This window comes from Aureococcus anophagefferens (assembly GCF_000186865.1).
Source record: "Aureococcus anophagefferens unplaced genomic scaffold AURANscaffold_7, whole genome shotgun sequence".
In the NCBI taxonomy this organism is placed as follows: Eukaryota; class Pelagophyceae; order Pelagomonadales; family Pelagomonadaceae; genus Aureococcus; species Aureococcus anophagefferens.
The window spans coordinates 921,860-928,972 of NW_008705567.1; positions in this window are offsets into that span (position 1 = coordinate 921,860).

Here is a 7,113-nt window from a genome sequence, read left to right on the forward strand (position 1 = left end):
CGAAAACGCGCCCTCGACGCCTTCTGGGACGAGAGCGACGACTCACGCGCGCGGCACGACGTCCGGCGTCGGCGGTCACGGTGCCAGCCCGCCGCCGAACGGACGCGGCTCCGACGTACCGATCTGCGACGCTGCCGTTCTCGAGACCCCGTCCTCCCTTCCCGTTCGAGAGCAAACCTCCTCTCCATGTCGCTTAAAGGAGCTGGCCTCGAGGCCCGCCGCCGCATCTCTATCGACCCTGGAGATTTGCAACCACGACCTCAATTACGCATCTCGAGGTCGTCCACAAGGAAGAGGCGTGGCGCGGCCCGGCCCAGTAGGACCAAATCCTCGCTACGAAAACTAACTCACAGCTCCGCGTCCCCGCACGCGCCGACGGCGCCCGCGCAGAGTCGCCTCTCGAGCGTCGCGCTCGGCGCGTTGCCGATGCGGAGGAAGCGGAAGTGGTCCTCCACGGCGCCGACCACGGCGTCCTCGTGGTCGTCGAGCATGGCCTCGCAGGCGGCCTCGACGGCCGCGGGCCGGCCGTGGCGGTAGGCCGCGTCCGCGCAGGCTCCCTCGAGCTCGCCGACGAGCCAGCCCCGGTCCCGCGGCGCCTCGTGCAGCCCGCCGCGCCGCGCGACGAAGTCGAAGTCGACGGCGACGGCTGCGCACACGTCGCAGGCGCCGCCGCGCGCCGCGTCCTCGGCCTCGACGGCGGCGGGCACGCACGCGCCGAGGTCGTCGACGCAGAGCCGCCGCTTCCGTTGCATCACCTCCCGCCGCTCGTCCGCCTCCCCCTGGCCGTCGTACTCCGTGTGCACGGAGCTCAGGACGCGGTGGAGCGCCTCCTGGCGGAGGTACCGGCCCGCGCCCTGGACGGTCTCCGAGTACTCCTCGAAGCGGCGCTCGATCTCGCCCGAGATCTCCTCGGGCCCGACGCTCGACTCGCGCGCCGTCGCCGCGTTGCGTTGGTAGATGTCGGAGATGGACTTGTGGTAGTCCTCGACGAAGGCGAGGCAGGCGAGGCAGTAGTCGCCGGGCGTCAGCTTCACCTTCTCCGTCGCCGGCGGCTTCCTGCTGCGCTTCTTCTTCTTCGCCGCCGCGATGGTGACGGCGAGGAGCAGCGCGCGCGCCCAGCGGCGCATGGCTTATGCGGCAATGCGACAACTGCTGCTGCGGCGATTCCCTGCGATCGCTCTAGCACTCGCTGTGCTCGCTGGGGGGATAACCCATTGCGAGAGCCTCTCCAGAGCTCAGGCCGGCATTGAAGGGATATCGAATGTTCAAGCTGCCCAACCGGCATCCGATATGGCGACCTTCGAGGACGAGGCAGCCCTGGGCTACGACGACGCCGAGGCGGAGTACGAGACGCAGATGTCGAACTACGTCATGGCCATGGCCGCCGAGGACTACGACGAGGCCCTCGAGTGCCTGGACGAGGCGCTGGACGCGAGCCCCCTCGACGCCGAGGCGGCGCTCTGCTGCGCCCTGGCCCACGCCATGCGCGGCGACGAGTGTGCCGACGACGGCGCGACGGCGACGCTCTGGCTCAAGCGCTGCGAGCGCTGGCGCGTCGACGGCCGCGACGCGCTGGGCAGCGCCTGGCACGAACGGGCGACGCGCGACTTCCCGCCGGGTCCGCTCGCGGCGCGGCCGGACTGGCGCGCGGCCATGGAGCTCTTCCGGAAGCCCGCCGAGGGCATGGACGACGCCAAGGGCCGCGCGGCCAGGGCGCGCTTCCTCGCGCGGCGCGCGCGGCGCGCGGCGCGGGCCGCGGCCGCGCCGCCGGCGAAACCCGTTCGGCCGCCGCGCGACGCCGAGGCCGACGCGGCCCGCGTCCTCGACCACGTGGTCGACTACGGGGTAATGCCCGAGGACGTCCGCGACGACGCGCGGGCCCTCGCGACCGTCGTCGACGGCGCGCTCGACGACGAGACCTTCGAAGCCATGAAAGAAGTGCGAGCCAGGGCGGGAAAAGGGCGCGACATGCCCAACTTCAAAGGCTCCTATCTCGGTCGTTCGGCTGACTTTTGGACGAGCGGTCATCTCTCGGAGCGCTCTCGACGCATGGATGCTTTCTGTGGAACGTGCGCGCGCGGAACACCCTCGTTGACGCGAAGATTGAATCACCCGTTTCCCGCCCAGGCGCTCGCGGCGCACCCGCGGCTCGCGGCGGGCGACTCGGCGGCCATGGGCGCATCCTTCGCCGGGTCGGCGGGCTTCGTCGTGCGCTTCGACGGCCAGGAAGGGCTCGAGGCCTGCGTCGAGAAGCTGCTCGCGCGCGCGGAGACGCGGCCGCTCGTGCCGTTCTTCTTGCGGTCCGCGGATCCGGACGCGACGGCCTTCGCGGAAATCAAATCTTCAACCCGACTTAAATTTGAGCGTAATCGAACGTTTCGACACAAGCTCTTTGGTCCCGCTTCGAGAACTCGACGAGAGCGATCGATTCGTCCAAAAATCAGCCGAATCGACTTCGATTTGGCCGAGATAGAGAGGTTTGAAGTTTTTGCTGGACAGGGCTTTCCACTGGTTGATTTCCACACAGGCGACGGCCTTCGTGCTCAACGTCCTCGTCGTCGCGCCCCGGGACGAGGGCGTGCCCGAGGCCGTGCGCCTCGTCCTCGCGAAGAAGCGGCGAAACGACCTCGGCGGCGACGCGGACGACGACGGCGACGAGTCGGACGGCGAGGCCTACGCCGCGCTCTTCAACAGCAACACACAGCCCGCGGCGCCGTCGCCCGTGCCGCGGCTGAACCTCGGCGGCGACGACGCGGCGGACGGCGCCTACGCCGTCGACTGGCACCGCGACGCGACGCTGGGCCTCGCGGCCGGCGCGACGGCGTCGCCGCCGCTCGCGGCGCGCGTCGCCGTGCTCTACGTGAACGCGCCGGAGGCGACGGGCGGCGAGCTCTGCCTCCGCGAGCCCGCCCGGCCCCTCTGGCGCCGCGACGCCGCGCGGCCGCGGCCCGTGGACCGCAAGATCCGGCCGCGCGCGAACCGCCTCGTCGTGTTCCGCGGCGACGCGGAGCACGCGGTCGCCGCCTTCGCGCCCGCGGCGTCCGGCGGCGCCTTCGGCGGCGCCCGCGTCAGCGTCGTCCTCGAGCAGTACGCCGTGCCCCCGGGCCTCCGGCCCTTCACGATCGACTTCGAGATCGTCGACGGCGCGGACTACGCGCGGCAGTATTGAGGTTGTAAAGATGCCTTCAATGGTGCGTTTTTTTTTCGATAGATTGGGAGAGCCAGCCCTGTGTATTCTGCTGCCCCGCCGACCGCGAGAGCCAGCCCTGCTGTAATAGGCTGTATTCTGCTGCTGCCCCGCCGACCGCATCCATGGCCCGCAGCGCTCTGCTCCTCCTCGTCGGCGCGGCCGCCGCCGCCGCCTCGGACCTCGTGACCGTGTCCATCGCCTGCAAGAGCACCTGAGGCGACTGCCAGGAGCACGCGCTCGCATTGCACGAAAAGGCCCTCAACGCGACGGGCATCCTCGACCTCGTGGCCCTCGACGTGAACTTCATCGAGGACTGGTCCTCGGGCGCCTGCCCCGCGGACGCGTCCCACGGCGGCCTCAACGGCTGCGTCGCGGACCGCTTCTTCCTCTGCGCCGAGAAGACGCTCCCCGCCGCGGACGCGTGGCCGTTCATCCACTGCGGCTACCAGTGAGCGCTCCGGCGTTCGTCGTTACTTCCCGCGCTCATTTTGCACCACACAGGTACCAGAAGTGCCTCATGCTCTCCGAGGGCACGGACAAGTACCCGAACTGCTACGAGGACCACGTCCTCGAGGCCTGCGCCGGCGACGCCTACGACGGCCTCAAGAGCTGCGCCGCGAACACCACGTCCGCGACGTGGATGCAGGAGAGCGCCAAGACCGCGAACGCCGTGAACGGCGGCCACCCGTCCTGGGTCTTCGTCGACGGCGTCGACGTCACGGACGACTCCAAGGGCACGGACGCCTGGGCCGCGAGCGTCCTCGCGGCCATCTGCTCCGCGGCGACGAAGAAGGGGCTCAAGGTCCCCGACGCCTGCGCGTAGGCCGGCGACGATTCCTCGAGATCTTCCGACGCTCCCGCGCTCACCAGGCCGCGGCCCGTCGCCGGCGTTCGTGCCGCCGGCGGCGGGACCGCGACCGCCAAGACCCCGAGCGCCTGCCTCATGACGGCTCGGCGGCCACACCCGCCGCCGCGCCCGAGACCCCGGCAGAGCAGGGAACGCGTCTTAGAGATCACCGGAAGAGCTGGGCCTTGGTGATGTGTTCGGACGCGGGGAAGTTTCCGAGGTTCGGGAGGACCGACGGCATCTTGTCGTCGGAGACGCCGAACCACTGGGCGACGCCGAGCCAGAGCGACTCCCACGAGGTCGTTGGGATCAAGCGGCCCATCTCGTCGATGGACAGGGGCGAGTCCTGGGTGAGGTCGCTCGGGAACTTGCCGACGATCTGGCCGCCCTTGACGGACCCGCCCGCGACCCAGGAGTTCCCGCCCCAGCCGTGGTCCGTGCCCTGGCCGTTGGACGTGAGCGTGCGGCCGAACTCGGACGCCTGCACGACGACGACGGAGTCCCACATGCCCTGGGCGATCATCTCCTTCTTGAAGCAGTCGAGCGCCTCGTCGAACTCCGACGCGAGCGCCGCGAACGCGGGGCCGTTGTCGCTGTGGGTGTCGAAGCCGTCGAGTTGCACGTGGAAGACCGCACGCGAGGAACCCAGCTGATCCTTGCCGCGGATGAGCCGGTCGACCTGCTCGAATTGGTCCATCAGATCGCGGTTCTGGCTCAGCGCCTCGCACCGCCCGTTGACGAGCTCGTGCGCTTTGAGAGTGGCGTCCAACGCGTAGGATCTATCAATAGCCGAGATCGTCCGCTCCGCGTAGGTCTCCGAGAAGATCGACGTCGACACCTTGCTCGTGAGCGCGCGGATCGACGACTCCAACGTCCTCGCGACGTCCGCGAGGCCCGCGACTCCGAACGACGCGAGGATGTCCGCGACGGGCCGGAGCCCCGCGGCGCCCTCGAGGACCTTGGGCTCCTCGCCGAAGATGGAGTAGGCCGCGAACGACTCGTCGAGCGCGTCGCCGATGCGCCCCAGCACGCCGTCCGCGTTCGCGTCCTGGGCGTGGACGTTCATGGCGCAGACGGTCTGCACGTTGTGCGAGAAGAGCGCCGGCGGCTCGTCGCGCGCGCCGGCCTCGAACTCCTCAACCGTCGCGATGGGCTCGACCATGGGCCCCACGTTGGCGACGAACGCGAGGTCGCCGTCGTCTTTATAGGACTCGTGGATCGCCGGCATGGACGGATGGACGCCGAACTTGGAGCAGGGCTGGTTCGCGGCGTCGATCTTCAGCGTCGACGCGAGCGCGACGTCGCCCCGGACTCCCAGCGAACCGACAATTAGGTGAGTAAGGACTAGTAGGTCCACTCGGTGTCGTGTTCGAGCGCGCGATCGGCGCCTTCGCGGCTCATCGCGTGGTCGTCGTTCGGCTCACTTGGCCGCGCCGTCGATGACGCGCTGGAGCGCCGCGCGCTTGCTCTCGTCGCACATCGGCATGTTCCTGAGCGCGGCGCGCGCGAGCTTTTTGTTCCCCGCCTCGTTGGCGGCCGTCCGCGACGACATAGCCTCGAAAGGCGTCTTCTTGCTATTCTCCGTCTTCTGGTGCTCGTAGACGCGGAAGTCGGTCCCAAAGGCCGCGTTGAGGTCTTCGGAGACGACGTTCAAGAAGGCCTTGTAGCTCTGAGAGATGCGGAGGGCCCCGCGGGAGGAGGCATGGGCGTCGCCAGACACGAGGCCGCCGAAGTACGCGCCGAGCCGCTCCACGTCTACGACGCCGGTACGCCGGTACGGCATTCGCGCGCGCAGCTCATCCTCGCTGAGCTGGCCCGCCTCCGTCTTCACGTGCGCGCAGAACGCCACCAAGTCGTTGCGGACGCCAATGGCCCGCCAGAAAACGGCGTCTTTCGGCTGGCCGGAGTATCGAGTCAGGCCGTTGCCGGTCCCTTGAAAGAGCATGCCCTCGTCGGCGGCCTCGACCGCCGCGCCCACCTCGCGCTTGATGCCCACGTAGGGCTCGAGTTTCTTGAGGAACTCGAGCGCCTTGGGCCCCGTCCCATTCACCCGCACGCCGACGAACTCGCGAGCGTCGTCGCCGCACTCCTTGTCGTACAAGGTGGAGAGGCGCGCGAAGATTTTGGCATCGGTGCCCATCTCGTTCGCCGCCCAGGCCATGAACGGCAGTGAATCACGGCTCAGGCGCTGCTCTATGGTGACCTGAACTTGGATCGATACCATGTCTTGATCGTCACCTCGAGTAGGCTTAACGGTGGCCGAGAGGCTGCCGTCGGAGTCGAAGAGCCCACCGAACCACGGGTACAGGCAGTCCGTCGCCGCCCAAGAGCTCGGCACCGTCGTCCTGGGCCCGGGGACCGGCGCGAAGTAGAGGGCCGCGGCCGCGTCGACGCTGACGGTACGCGCGGCGTCGCGCGCCGCGATCGTGCCCGTGCCCATTTCAACGTAGTTGACGAGGTCGTCGACGACGACGAAGGGCTCGCAGAGGGCGCAGCCGATGGGGTCGTAGACGCCGAGCTTCGCCCCGGCCGGGACCTCGAGCGTGAATTCCGGTCGCTCTGTGGAGAGGAAACAGACGGTCTCGCCCACGTAGCCCGCGTTGCGATTCGTCCACTTGACGATGCGCGCGCGGTAGGCCATGTATTCCACGGCGTACAAGTCCACGGCGTCGTAGGGGAAGACGAGCAGGAACTTGACCTCGCACGTCGAGACGCACAGCTTCTTGAGCACGGGCGCCAGCGACTCGTCGTCCTTCGCCTCTTCGTCGCGCGGCGTCGGCGTCGGCGTCGGCGTGGGCCGCGGCGGCGCGGGCGTCGGCGCCGCCGCCACGGGAGGCCGCCGCGTCGCGACGGCCGTGACCTCGACGCGCTCCGGCGCCGCGTCGAAGGCGATGGGGTGGTGCGCGGGACGCTCCGCGCCGGCGCGCGCGAGCGCGTCGAGCAGCACCAGCGCCGCGCCGTCCTCCGCGTCGATGGCGCGCCGCAGGGCCGCGAGCGTGCGCGGGCCGAGTTGGTCCTCGCCGCCGAGGGCCGCCACGGCGCCGCGCAGGCAGCGCGCGACCATGGCGGCCACGCT